Raw genomic sequence first — 15,816 nt, forward strand, 5'->3', positions numbered from 1 at the left:
ATTCTAGCTTTACAATAACCTCTCGTGAGACTTCTCTTCTCTAACGACTCTGCTAATATCCTAACTCAGAGCCTCATAACCTATTGTCTGCACTGCTGTAGTTACTAGCCTTCTATTGGCCCCTGCATTAGTCCCTCCCTACTCCAATCTATCTTGTCTGTGCCTGTCAGCTTAATGTTCCTAATGAGCAACTCTGATTTTTCACATCCTTCTTCAAATGATTCACAGTCTACAAAGTGAAGTGTAGATGACCCAGCCTAGCATTTGAATCAGTTCTGATGAGATGAATGAAACTGGAGCCGATTATACAGAGTGAAGTAAGCCAGAAAGAAAAACACCAATACAGTATACTAACACATATATATGGAATTTAGGAAGATGGCAATGACGACCCTGTATGCAAGACAGGAAAAAAGACACAGATGTGTATAACGGACTTTTGGACTCAGAGGGAGAGGGAGAGGGTGGGATGATTTGGGAGAATGGCATTCCAATGTGTATACTATCATGTAAGAATTGAATCGCCAGTCTATGTCTGACGCAGGATACAGCATGCTTGGGGCTGGTGCATGGGGATGACCCAGAGAGATGTTATAGGGAGGGAGGTGGGAGGGGGGTTCATGTTTGGGAACACATGTAAGAATTAAAGATTTTAAATTTAAAAAAAAAAATAAATAAATAAATAAATAAATTTAATTATTCACAAAAAAAAAGAGATCAAGCAAAAAAAATAAATAAATAAAATAAAATAAAACCAGGTTCTGGCCACAGTTTGTGTTTTCAACCCATTTTGTTTTGTTTTTCCCTACTCCTTTTCATAGCTACTTTTTTTATGTGTTTCAGCTCAGACTTTTCTCCTCCCTAACTTTGTTCTTCCCTTCCTCTCTCCATTGGCTCGTCGGAAATGCCTTTCCTTCCTCCTCTGCATCTGCAGGTCCTACGCTTCCTTCAAGGCTCAAGGTCTAGCTCATTGCCACATCCTCCACAAAGCCTTCTCTTAATGTCTCATCCGGAAGTAATTGCTTCCTCTGAGGTACACTGGTAGGTATGAAAATGCCTCTTTCTCAACTTTGGTCTGCTTTAATTCTGCCTACTCTAAACTCTTGAGAAGATCCAATTCTTATTTGATTTTTAGTACTCCAGTTGAATGGTTGCACGTTGGTCAACTAAACAAATAAAAATTGAAGAAATATATATATATCCAATAAAAAAGACATATTTAAGACAAGCACGAGTTTCATGTAAAAGAAGACATGATCTAATGCATAGAAAAACACTGGACAATATTATAGCTAGATACCAGTAAAAAAAAAAAAAAAGAACATTGAAAAGGAATAAATATTTACATTTAGGATTTCCCCGGTGATCCCCAATGGTTGAGAATCCACCTTGCACTGCAAGGGAATCAGTTTGATCCCTGATCTGAGAAGATCCCACATGCCATGGAGCAACTAAGCCCAGTACCACAACTACTGAGCCCAGGTACCACAACTAATGAAGCATGCACACCCTAGAACTGGAGCTCTTCAACAAAAGAAGTCACTGCAAGGAGAAGCTTGCATACCACAACCAAGAGTAGCCCCTGCTCACCACAAGTAGAGAAAGCCTGAGCGCAGCAAGGAAAACCCACCACAGCCAAAAAACATAAAAATAAATAAGTCTTTATAAAAAATTGTATCTAAGCAGTAATATACAGTAATCTTTTCTAAGAAATATCTCCTCAAAGTATTTATTCTAACTGATGTAAAATTTATGAAATGTTTTTATGGACAACCATGCCTAATTCTTCACTTCTGTACTTTCTTTATTATTAATACCAACCAGCACTGCTGATTTGGCTCTAGGTAGTTGAAATAACATTTGAAACATCATCAATTCATATTGAGACCAATAAGCACAAAATTGAATTGAACTGAATTGAAACACTATCAATCCAAATACAACCAAACCCATCGCCTGGTCATTTATTTCCTGAAAAATAGAGTCAAAGTCTGTTTTTGTTTTACTGTACACCTTTGAGATCACCTTTAAAACATCATCAAATTCCTTTTTTCCTCGTATGCCCAGCAAAGAGCTTAGTACATAGAGAAACACTCGCTAAATATTGAATGAATGAATCTTCAAAATTACAGTGCTAACATTGTTTGTCAGCTACTAACTCTGAATGATAATGCTATACTCAGAAGTCAAGTCAATAATAAGCTGAACAGAAAATAGCTGCTCTGTAAATATCTGTTGAGTTTAACTAATATGGGAGTTTCCCTGGTTGCTCAGCTGGTAAAGAATCCACCTGCAATGCAGGAGACCCTGATTCAATTCCTAGGTCGGGAAGAAGAAGGGATATACTTCCCACTCTAATATTTCTGGGCTTCCCTGGTGGCTCAGATGGTAAAGCATCCACCTGTAATGTGGGAGATCTGGGTTAGGAAGATCCCTTGGAGAAGGGAAAAGCTACCCATGCCAGTATTCCTGCCTGGAGAATTTCAAGCACAGAGCAGCCTGTCAGGTTACAGTCCCTGGGTTGCACAGTTGGACATGGCTGACTAACTTTCATGTAGTCACTCACTCACTTAATATAACTTTGGAGCTGGAAAGGGTCTTAGAGATGATCTGCTTTCTGGTAATTGCTCTTTCCTCTATGTGCCCCAGTGCTTTTTGCATAGTTTATTGAAGCACAGTATTAGCAAGTATTTATTTAGCTTTTCTCCATGTTAACTCCTTGAAGGCAAAGACTTTGGGATGACCCACCTTCCCCAGGTAGCCTGATGCTTGGCAGGTTGTAGGCACTCAGATACTTGCCGAGTGAATAAGAGTGAATCTAGACCTCTGACACCCTACATGGCAGCGATTAGCCACATGTGGCTATTTAAATTACCTGTAATTAAATAACAGAGAAGGCAATGGCAACCCACTCTGGTACTCTTGCCTGGGAAATCCCATGGACAAAGGAGCCAGGGAGGCTGCAGTCCATGGGGTCACTAAGAATTGGACACGACTGAAATTACTCCTTGGAAGAAAAGTTATGACCAACCTAGATAGCATATTCAAAAGCAGAGATATTACTTTGCCGACTAAGGTCCGTCTAGTCAAGGCTATGGTTTTTCCAGTAGTCATGTATGGGTGTGAGAGTTGGACTGTGAAGGAGGCTGAGCGCCGAAGAATTGATGCATTTGAACTGTGGTGTTGGAGAAGACTCTGGAGAGTCCCTTGGACTGCAAGGAGATCCAACCAGTCCATTCTGAAGGAGATCAGCCCTGGGATTTCTTTGGAAGGAATGATGCTAAAGCTGAAGCTCCAGTATTTTGGCCACCTTTTATGTGAAGAGTTGACTCATTTGAAAAGACTCTGATGCTGGGAGGGATTGAGGGCAGGAGGAGAAGGGGATGACAGAGGATGAGATGGCTGGATGGCATCACTGACTCGATGGACGTGAGTCTGAGTGAACTCCGGGAGTTGGTGATGGACAGGGAGGCGTGCTGCGATTCATGGCGTCTCAAAGAGTCGGACTTGACTGAGCGACTGAAATGAACTGAACTGAACTGAACTGAAGCGACTTAGCAGCAGTAGCAGCATAATTAAATAAAATTTAAAATTTAGTTCCTTAATCTTCCCAATCATATGTCAAGTGTTCAGTAACCACATGTGGTTAGTGACTACCATTACTGAATAGAACAGAGAAATTTCCATCATTGCAGAAAGTTCTATTGAACTATGCTTGTCCAGACTATTTCCCTCATTTTGCAGAACAAAATGAGCTCAGGGAAGTTAAACCATCAGAAGCAGAACTGGGATTAAAATCTGAAACTCCTAAATCACTGTTCATTGTTGTTAAGTCATAACTCTGATCCATTCTAACTTAGGGCCAGTGATACAGCAAGCATAGTCTTTAACTTATGGTTGTCATAGAAGTTATTAGATGTTTGTATTGTAATTGATCAGTTTGCAGGTTTTATAAACAAAACTGTACCTGGAAGTTCTACATATCTCTGACATAAAGGAGAAAATAACACCAATTTTTAAAATGTTTTCTGGGTGCCTATCTAAAACAAAATGCAATATTCTGGTCCTATGCCAATTTAATCAGAAAATGCATTGAATAGGTTCTGGTTTAATGCTTGCTTTTTGGTTTCATTTCTTTTAAGCATTCCTCTTTGATTTACTAATTTATAAAAATTACTGGGATATAAATCAAAAAATAAAATTTGCTCAGATTTAAGATTTAAGGTTGATTTGTCTTGAATTTTTAGAAAACTTTCTCACCTGTTTTAAGAGCATGAGTAATTTCTAAAGAAAGAAACTTATTTTCTATAACTTCCATAATGTATTTGTTTGTGAAATTAGTGGTTAGTGTTCTCTGGAAAGAGAAATCTAGTTCTACCCAGTAGGAATAATTATAAAGAGGTGAGGAAATAATCATTCATGTGCTTACCTTAACATTAGACTATCAAGGCGACAAGGAAAGGAAGGACGAAATGAAAATTTAAGGAGTCCCCAAATGCTATCAGTTTAGGACACTTAGGCTTATCACACTTGCTCAGTTAAAGAACCCTTCTCAATCCACTCTAGTTATGTTCTACCTGGAAAGAAGCTGTTGAGCAAACATTGTAGTTTCTGATAGAAAAGTGTATAATCTAGCTCTTGTTTTTAAAAGAACCACAAAGGCAATTTGCTATCTTTCCATAGAAACTCAAAAAAAGGTAAAAAGAACTACTGATGAGATCAAGTTTTAGAATTAAAGGAAGCACTTCAGGAAGTAATCTGGTTCTTTCATTAAAAGTTTTTATCCTTTCATCAGGCAGATTAGTAGTCAAGACAGTCAAATGTCAGTACTTCGGTATCAATAATGACTTTAATATTTAACCACAGAACCAAAAAAGGAGGATGTGTTTTTATTGCCATATTTTCTTTGAAGTGAAATTAAGACCATTTTGCTTGGCTGGGAATGTTATTACCCAAACTCCTGTGTCATACTCTCCTATAATCACTCCTCAATAATGCTAGTATAGTTTTGTTTTAGACATCAGAAAATTAAGGCAAGTATTTGATCTACCATTCTTAGAATATATGCTTTTGCAAACAACCCAGTATAGAAGTGCTTCCCTGAAATGGATAACATATAGAAAAAAGATGTCACGAACTCTCAATGGTAATCTAAATTCAGTCAGTTTAGTTCAGTTCAGTTGCTCAGTCATGTCCGACTCTTTGCAACCCCATGAAGCGCAGCACGTCAGGCCTCCCTGCCCATCACCAACTCCTGGAGTCTACCCAAACCCATGTCCATTGAGTCAGTGATGCCATCCAACCATCTCATCCTCTGTCATCCCCTTCTCCTCCTGCACTCAATCTTTCCCAGCATCAGGGTCTTTTCAAATGAGTCAGCTCTTCACATCAGGTGGACAAAGTATTGGAGTTGCAGCTTCAAAATCAGTCCTACCAATGAACACTCAGGACTGATCTCCTTTAGGATAAACTGGTTGGATCTCCTTGCAGTCCAAGGGACTCTCAAGAGTCTTCTCCAACACCACAGTTCAAAAGCATCAATTCTTCTGAGCTCAGCTTTCTTCACAGTCCAACTCTCACATCCATACATGACTACTGGAAAAACCATAGCCTTGACTAAATAGACCTTTGTGGACAAAGTAATGTCTCTGCTTTTTAATATGCTGTCTAGGTTGGTCATAACTTTCCTTCCAAGGAGTAAGCATCTTTTAATTTCATGGCTGCAATCACCATCTGCAGTGATTTTCGAGCCCAGAAAAATAAAGTCAGCTACTGTTTCCACTGTTTCCCCATCTATTTGCCATGAAGTGATGGGACCAGATGCCATGGTCTTAGTTTTCTGAACGTTGAGCTTTAAGCCAACTTTTTCACTCTCCTCTTTCACTTTCATCAAGAGGCTCTTCGGTTCTTCACTTTCTGCCATAAGGGTGGTGTCATCTGCATATCTGAGGTTATTGATATTTCTCCTGGCAATCTTGATTCCAGCTTGTGCTTCCTCCAGCCCAGCATTTCTCATGATGTATCCTGCATATAAGTTAAATAAGTAAGGTGACAGTATTCAGCCTTGACATACTCCTTTTCCTATTTGGAACCGGTCTGTTGTTCCATGTCCAGTTCTAAATGTTGCTTCCTGACCTGCATACATGTTTCTCAAGAGGCAGTTCAGGTGGTCTGGTATTCTATAATTAAAAGATTTTATAAATGTATTTTAAACATAAAATTAGATCTTGTAACTTTATATAACTATAAAACAACATACTTTACAAATGAAATGCATCATAATATGCTAAACAAATGTCTCAAATTAATGACAACAGTTGAATATTCATTCAGCAAACATTTATTTAAGAATCTACTCTGTTCCAGACACAGAGTATATAATACTAGCTGGCACAACAAATGTACCCCAAATTTCAGTGGTTTTATAAATTAAATGTAGTGAAATAAGCCACTCACCCAAGGATAAATACCGTAAGAGTCCATTCGCATGAGCTACCTAGAAGAGTCAAATTCATAGATACAGGAAGTAGAAAGGTTGTGGCCAGGGACTGGGAGACAGGAACATGGGGAGATATTGTTTAATGGGTAAAGAGTTCCAGTTTGGGATGACAAAAAAGTTCTGTAGATGAATGGTGGCGATGGTTGTACAACAATGTGAACGTACTTTGTATCACTGGACTGTATACTTTAAAGTGATTAAGATGATAAATGTTATGTTATATGTATTTTACCACAATTTTTTAAAATAGTTTTTAAAAATCACACACACACACACACAAATTAGATGTTAAATTCTCACACCTCACAAACCAATATCCTGGTCAGTGGGTTTGGGACAGGGAGTGAGGGACTCTGCTATAGCTGCTAATAGAAATGCCCAGGCTGATAGAGGCTTTCTCATTTGCAGCACTTGGCTTCCAAGGCTAGCTTAAATCAACATCCAGCTATCAGATGGGTTAGGAGTGAAAGAATCACATTCAGGAGATTTGTATGGACCAGGTCTGGAAAATGCACTCATTTCATTGGCTGGGAGTCAGTCTGCAGCAGCGTCTCATTGCAAAGGAGACTGGAAAATACTCAGGAAGAAGAGAAAATAGGTTTGGTGATGACCTAGCACTCTAGGCCATAGCCCCACCACTTGGTCATAAGATATCCATTTCATCCTTTTTCCCCAAATAGATAATCTCCAAGAGAGATAATTTCAAATCTCACCAAATTCAACTTCATCAAATTCAAAGTATGGGATCTCCAGGTAACCACACAGGCTTCTCCATCAGATCTGGATATAACTCCACATCATCTTGTGGCCTAGTGATTCTCACCCATGGGTGATTTTGTCCCCCAGGAAACATTAGGCAAGCTCTAGAGAAATTTTTGATTGTCACACCTGGGAAGGAGGAAGATGCTACTGGCGTGTTGTGGGTAAAGGCCAGGGATGCTACTAAAATTGTACAATACACAGGACAGCACCACTCCCACCCCAGAACTGTCTGGTCCAACATGTCAATAGTGATGAGAAACTCACTGTGACCTACAGAATAATAAGAAATCTTCCCCAGTCACACCCAGTATATAATGATAGAACAAATGTATTTCAGTAAATACTTCCAGGTGGAAAAGGGCAGAAGGGGAGGCACTGGCCCATTGCAAAGATGAAATTCTGCATGGAGACTTTGTGATGGCCCTGAACTGGCAGAAGGTAAAGCTCCTAGGTTGGACCATATTACTCTTTTCTGCAAGGAGCCCACTTCCCCTGTGCATTGTCCTCTTTGGTCACCGACTCTGCCCTCTGAAGTTTTTCTTCTAAGGCCACATGGGAAGCGAGTGTCCAGAATTATGACTTCCTTGTGGAAATTACAGCTTTTAATACAGGCTCATGATTTATTTAGCAATACAATCCCTCAAAAATGGAAAGACTTTCTGATCTGTTTGCCTCCAATCAGTTTCATAATGCCACTAACACTAAAGTTCTTTCCTAGAGATAATTTGTTATCCTAATTGATCTCCTTGCTTTTTCACCCCATGCTTCTCTTCCTTTCAACATGAGAGGCCATCAGACCTAAATGTGGAGGCCACACCCTGTCTAATCTTTGCTGCAGTGCTGAGTTTTAATGGGCCTTTGTTGCTCAAAAGCTTTTTTAGTCTTATTTCCTATTCTTTGAAGTACAGAGGTGAAAACTTTTCCAATCCCTTGGGTCTCCAAATGGCTGTACTCTCTATATTCCTCTTCAGTTATGCTTGCAAACCTGTTTATTATTGCATGAGTGTGTCTCACTTTTCTAATACCTTGCTAAATGCAGCCAGGAAACATAACCTTTGCCTGTGTATGCTAAATCGCTTCAGTCGTGTCCCACCCTTTGCGACCCCATGGACTATAAGCCTCCAGGCTCCTCTATCCATGGGATTTTCCAAGCAAGAATACCGGAGTGGGTCGCCATTTCCTTCTCCAGGAGATCTTCCCAATCCAGGGATCAAATCTTCATCTCCTGTGGCTCCTGCATAGCAGGCAGATTCTTTACACTGAGCTCTGCCCAGCTGGCTCAAACATAACCTACAAACATTTCATTTTCCAACCTCTTCCAAAACTATGGACTTTGTAGCAACCTTATTTGCCTTCTGAATTATCACAGGCAACTCTTTCACCAAACGTTTTGCCATGGGTTTCCATTTTCCAGCTCCTAACCATAGTTTCCTTGTTGCCCACTGCCCGCCTGACTAGTTTTAAACAATAGTGCTCTACTTCTGTAACAATTTCTGAATTAAGGTAAAACTAGCTGTTGTGGCAAACATACCTCAAAGGTCACAAAAGTTTGCTTCTTGGTCACATAACAGTTCAATGTCAGTGTTCCTGTTTAGGGGTGGAGGAGCAAGAGTCTAAATCTTTGCCATTTTATCACCTAGGGACGTAGGCTTATACAAGCTCTTATACAAGCTCTGTTATCTTCGACACATAACTTCAGAAGTTTCCCTTGACATCAAATTCCAAACAGCAGATGCCAGAAAAGAGGGAGAATCATATGTGGGAGGCTTTATGGGCCAGACCTGGAATTGGTGCCATAACTTCTGATCACATTCCTTTGGCTGATGGGATTAAGTAAAAGTAGAGTGTACATATTCCAGGAAGTGTTCTCAAGAGGGAGGGAGCATACCTTTCTATCTTTCTTCCTTCTGAGCACACCTTTCTTCCTTCTATCTTCTTGCCGGCTGGAATTGAGAGGTGACTAGAGGTTGAGCAGCCATCTTAGACCATAGGGTGAAAACCACATGTTAAGGACAATGGAGCAACAGCACTTGGGTTCCTGATGCTCGTGGAGCTCTTCTACCAGCTCTGGACTTTCATCTTCTGTCTTTACTTAATTTAGAGAGAAATGAGCTTGTCATATTTAAGCATCTGTTGTTTCAAGTTTTCTTTTATTTGGAGCTGAACCTAACTTTAACTTACATACTTATTCTTTAACTGTTTGGTATGGCGACTTTTTCTTCTGCCCACTCCTTTTAGTTGGAGACTACTACTACTCCCTTCTCATAGTAGAGGATATTATAAGACCTGTCAAATCTCTGATACAAGTAGTCTTAGCACATGTCTGGAAACTTTATTGTTTTACTTGAGAAGTGAAGCACTTGAAAGTGTGAAAGTGTCAGTCGCTCAGTTGTGTCCAACTCTTTGTGACCCCCACAGACTGTAACCCAGCAGGCTCCTCTATCCATGGAATTCTCTAGGCAAGAATCCTAGAGTGGGTAGACATTCCCTTCTCCAGGGGATCTTCCCGACCCAGGGATCGAACGTGGATCTCTTGCACTGCAGGCAGATTCTTTACCATCTGAGTCACCAGAAATGAAATTCATATCATTTCAAGAAACACTTATTGAACACCAACTAATGCCAGGTATCCGGCTAGACAGAAGAGATACAAAGATGATTAACAAACCATTCCTGCCTTTGAGGAAATTTATTATAGGTGTTGGGGTAGATACTTACATCTGCTGCTTCAATGTTCATTCCATTATTCTATTCGAGGAAGTTGAAAAGCTAAAAATTACATTCCTAAGACTCCTTTATTGCTTGAATTCTAGGTGCAAATAAGGTCTGCCAAATAGATGCACTTATGAAAAAAATAGGTGCAAGCGAATTGGAGGCTATTTTCCTGCTGCTGTGGCCACTTGCAAGCAAGGTATGATAATGTGTTTGCAGCGTCCAGGCTCTTCACATGGGCTCCATAGTGGTGGCAGCAGCAATAGTGTGTCCTATTGTCAGCTTCTCATTCCAGCTACATTGCAAATTGGTCAGAATTGGCTAGCCTAATGCTGTAGTAACAAGCAATCCCCCAAATCTCAGTGACTAAATACAATAAAAGTTTCTTTCTCACTGGCAAAAGTTAGTTGCATGCAAAGCAAAGAAAACCATCAATAAAATGAGAAGGCAACCTATGGAATGGGAGAAACATTTGCAAATCACGTATCTGATTAGGAGTCAATATCCAAAATATATGAAGAGCTCATACAACTCAATAGCAAATAACAAAATGAAACAAACAAACAAAAAAATGGGCAGAGGAATCAAATAGACATTTTTCCAAAGAAGACATACAGATGGCCAACAGTTACATGGAAAGGTACTCAGCATCACTAATCATCAGGGAAATGCAAATCAAAAGCACAATGAGATATCACCTCACACTTAGAATATTATAAGACAAGAAATAACAAGTGTAACAAGGATGTGGAGAAAAGGGAATCTTTGCACACAGTTGATGGGAAGGTAAATTGATTCAGCTATTATGGAAAACAGTATGGATATTCCTCAAAAAATTTAAAATAGATCTACCATATGATCCAGTGAACCCACTTCTGGGTCTATATTTGAAGGAAAGAAAATCACCACCCTGAAGAGACATCTGCACCCACTTATTCATTGCAGCATTATTTATAATAGCCAACTCATGGAAACAAACTAAGTGTCTATCAGTGGATGAACAGATAAAGAAAACAAACAAAAAAACAGACAAAAACATGCTCAGTCCAACTCTTTGCAGTCCCATGAACTGTAGTCCACCAGGCTCTTCTGTCCATGGAATTTTCCAGGCAAGAACGCTGGAGTGGGGTTGCCATTTCCTGCTCCAAGGGATCTTTCCAACCCAGGAATTGAACCCACATCTCTTGCATCTTCTGTATTGGCAGGCAGATTCTGTACCATTAGTACTGCCTGGGAAGCCATATGTCTTACACACACATACACATACACATATACATACATGTATATGAATGTATATTCAGTCATATAAAAGGACACTTTGCCTTTTGAAACAACATGGATGAACATTAAGGTGTGAATTCACTTATTCATCATAAGTAAATCAGTCAAACAGTGAAAAACTTATATGTGGAACTTGAAAAAAACCAAATTCATAGATACAGAGAACAGATTGGTAGTTGACAGAGAAAAGGTTTGGAGGGCTGGGAAAAATGGATAAAGAGGGTCAGAATGTACAAATTTCCACTTATAAATAAGTTCTGGGGTTGTAGTGTGCAATATCATGACTATAGTTCATAATACTGTATTGTGTATTTGAAAGTTGCTAAGAAAGTAGATCTTATAAGTTCTCATTAAAAACATACAAAAATTGTAACTATATGAGGTGATTGATGTTAACTAAACTTATGATGGTAATCGTTTCACAATATATACCTCTATGAAATCATTATGTTGTACATCCTGAACTAATACAATGTTACATGTATCTCAATAAAACGGAAGGACAAAAATTTGTTGCAAATGTGGGCAGCTGTTCTCCAGGTGCTGACTCAGTGATCTGGGCTGCTTCAATATTGTGGCTACTACATCTGAGCACAAGGTTTCCTCCATGACAATTGTAGCAGGGCAGAGAAAGGCTAGAGAAATGCTTGTCACCGTCTCATCCTGGAAATGATGTATTACTTCTCACATCTTATTGGCTAGAGCTAGTCACATGGCCCTACTGAACTCCAAGGGGATTTGGAAATGTAAACTCCCATATGCCCAAGAAGTAAAAAAGGACCAGATAATAGTGGCATCTGATAATGTTTGCCACAAATGAATTCAATAGTCTGTTAACTTCTACTCCACCAGCCCTTCCAAGGACTCTGAATTGCTTGACTGATAGCTGTTTATTTCAGGTTTCTGCAGTGAACCCTGGCCGAACCAGGTGTGCACTGATAGCTTTCTATCCCCTAAACTCCATCACTCTTTGGTGCCTTCCTCTGTGCCTCAGGTGGCCATCTTCTACCAACTGCATCTTCCAGGTTTCTTTGCCCTCTCACTTTGGTTGGTTTTGGATCATGGGAAGTAAGCAGCAGGAGATCAGAAAGCAGGAGATGAAAGAGGTCAGGATATTTAACCCCCTCTTTTCAACACCCTACCAGTCTGTGGTTTCCTTACTCTGCAGTTCTGTAAAGAATCCTTTCATTAAAATTTCCTCATTTAAACACTTTAAGTATGATGTCTGTTTCTTGTCTGGACCTTGACTCACACACAGTATTTAATAATCAAGTCTAAATAAGAATACTAGGCTCTCTTCCTTCCTTCAGTTTTAGTGAAGCTAAAGAGATCTTTATATACTTCAAATTCTAGTATATCATTCCCATTTTAAAACTTCAGTGGCTCCCTATTATATCCCTGTCACCACACCCCAACTCTAAGTCGCAGCCAGACTGAACTACTCTCAGTTCCTCCTAAAACACGGTCTCTCTTCCTCTGAGCCTTTGCACATGCGGTACCTTCTTCCTGGAAACTGCTCTCCACCCCCCGCTCTCACCATTCTGACAGAAGCTCAAATGTCACTTACCCTAGAAAGTTTTCCACAACCCTGCTTATCCTGTTAGATGTACTGTATTCCCACCGTCAGACACAACTTGACCACTGAACAACATTCCCACAGAAGACACTATTCATACCTACTGTCATAGGAAGACAGATTTCAACATTACATTGTACTGCAACAGCCTGCTTACTTACCTGTGTCCTCCAAGAGACTCTGAGATTTGGAATAGAAACTGCATCTTAGATAGCTAGGACTTACAAAGGTGCTTGGCACATACTAAGCACTTGACGAATGTTGGCTAGTTCCAGAATGTCATTTAAAAAGTTTGCATCTTCCTCTCCTAGCTACTACTGTCTTCTCTCTTTTCATTCACCGGCAAAAATCAGGAAAAAAATTGTCACTCATTCCTCATTGCTACCTACCATTCACTTCCCAGACTGCTCCCCCAAAACTGGGTGTGCTTCTTGGAGATGTCAAGCCAAAAGACACAAAGAGAGGGAAGGATTTACTACTTGCAACGATTAGGGAAAACACGGGGGATCTTTCCTGAAGCAGTGCCTCTCCAATAGCAAATTTGAGGAAGTTTTAAGCTAAGGGTATACGCTTATTCATGAAGGGGCTTGAGCAGAGGAGAATTTAGTGTAGAATTGGGGCAAAGGTGATCAGAGTCCAGGCTTTACTTGGTTGAAGTCAGAAAAAGTCTATGTCATCATTCCTTAGGTTCTGATCAGTCTGGGGTCCCAGAATGTAGTTACTGTCCTCCACCTGGGTGCGGGCAGTGGGGGAGGGGTGGGGGTGGGGGTGGGGTGGCTTATGTCCTGCCCAACGCAAAAATGTGTATTAGATTGTAACATATATCCCTTGAGGAGGAACTAAGACTCTCTTTTATTGCTGAACTATTGTTTCTTGACTGCTTTCCCTTTGTTCTTACATTCCCTCACTTCCCTTAAGACCATTAATTACTGACATCTGTTCAAAGGCAAGTATAGCCAGGCTTAGATCCTGAAATGACTTAGGCCAAAAAAGTCTTCTCTTATGTCCAGAAAACAAGGCCTGGTTCTCTTTCTCCAGGGACTCCCTACCCTATCTGCTTATAAGACCATTTTAATCCTACTTTGCTATTACCTTTTATGGAGGCTTCACTTGCCTAGATTACCAATAACTTCCTAGAACTGCAATTTAATAGCTTCTTTTCAGTCCAAATCCTCCAGGATTGCTCTGCAGCAATACAGACTCCCCTCCTTCGCTCTCCATAGGTCATAGACCTACCTCCCTCTCCCTCTCTCTAATTGATCTGCTTGCTCATCTGTATTATAAGCCCCTCTGTGCCTTGTTCCTTTGTATCTCTAGTCCCCAGCACAGTGCCTGGCACACAGTAGGTCTTAATACATATGAATGTTAAATAATTAAAACTCTTCTTTGGCTTCCAGGCCATTTATCTTCCTTGATCTCCTCTTTCTTTGTTCTCAGGTGTGCCTTCACAAGCTCCCCTTCCTCCATCTACCCATTAAACATTCTTCAGAGTAACTCATTTTTAATCCATTCTTGGGGCTTCAGCCATCAAGGCATACTCTAATTCCCAAATACATGGTTTTGGCTTTACCTTTCCCGTGGGCTAAGGCTGCCCTTCTCTCCCTGATGTGTCACAGCTTAAAGACTCATTATCTCTTCCATTCCCAATCTGTCCTCTTCTGCTTCCATCTAGTTTTCCAAGTTACAAGCTGCAAAGTTCCCTTGAACTATTCCCACTGCCTTTCCTTGTCCTGATGGCCAACCAGCTATATTCACTACCAACTCCCAACCCCAGACTCCTAAACTCTGCCCCTGGATTTTTACCTTCATTTCCTCTGCCTGGAACACACCTCATTCCCACAGCCCACTTTGTCCCAAATTCTGTTCATTCTTTGAAATTCAGAACACTCAGTTCAGTTCAGTTGCTCAGTCCTGCCCGACTCTTTACGACCCCATGAATCACAGCACACCAGGCCTCTTTGTCCATCACCAGCTCCCGGAGTCCACTCAGATTCACATCCATCAAGTTACTGATGCCATCCAGCCATCTCATCCTCTGTTGTCCCCTTCTCCTTCTGCCCCCAATCCCTCCCAGCATCAGAGTCTTTTCCAATGAGTCAACTCTTCTCATGAGGTGGCCAAAGTACTGGAGTTTCAGCTTTAGCATCATTCCTTCCAAAGAAATCCCGGGGTTGATCTCCTTCAGAATGGACTGGTTGGATCTCTTTGCAGTCCAAGGGACTTTTAAGAGTCTTCTCCAACACCACAGTTCAAAAGCATCAATTCTTCAGAGCTCAGCCTTCTTCACAATCCAACTCTCACATCCATACATGACCACAGGAAAAACCATAGCCTTGACTAGACGGATCTTAGTCGGCAAAGTAATATCTCTGCTTTTGAATATGCTATCTAGGTTGGTCATAACTTTTCTTCCAAGGAGTAAGCGTCTTTTAATTTCATGGCTGCAGTCAGAACACTAGTTAATATCAATTACTTTAATTGCTTTCCCTTCTGATTTCCAGACAAACTGAGTCTTCATGCTAAACAAACACACGTGGTAGGTTTTCTTTTTTAATATCTCTCTCACTAAATCATAAAACCGTTGAGGTCAGGGTTTTATGTGGTTTTTTGTTTTGTTTTGTTTGTTTTAATAAATCATTGGGTCTTGATAGCGACCAACATTTTAGGTGATTAAAAATATTTTTATGTGAATGAATGCATGGATGAATGAGTGAACTGGAAACGAGGATCTTTTCAGTTGAAACCGTTCAGAGAGATTACTGCGAGGGTTAATAATTTAGACTGAAAACAGGAATATTATGTAAGTAAGCAGGCAAGACACATTGCAACAACATACACATGCCTATAGAGGGCAGGTAGTTGCTATGCGTCTATGGACACTTTATTTTTAGGCTTTTTAGTCTCGGTTTGGACAGATTAAATTTTAGAAAGAAAGGTATTATTTTAATCTTTTCTGTACTCTTTTATCCTGGATGACAGGATTTAA

This window comes from Capra hircus, chromosome 3 (genome assembly GCF_001704415.2).
Source record: "Capra hircus breed San Clemente chromosome 3, ASM170441v1, whole genome shotgun sequence".
In the NCBI taxonomy this organism is placed as follows: Eukaryota; Metazoa; Chordata; class Mammalia; order Artiodactyla; family Bovidae; genus Capra; species Capra hircus.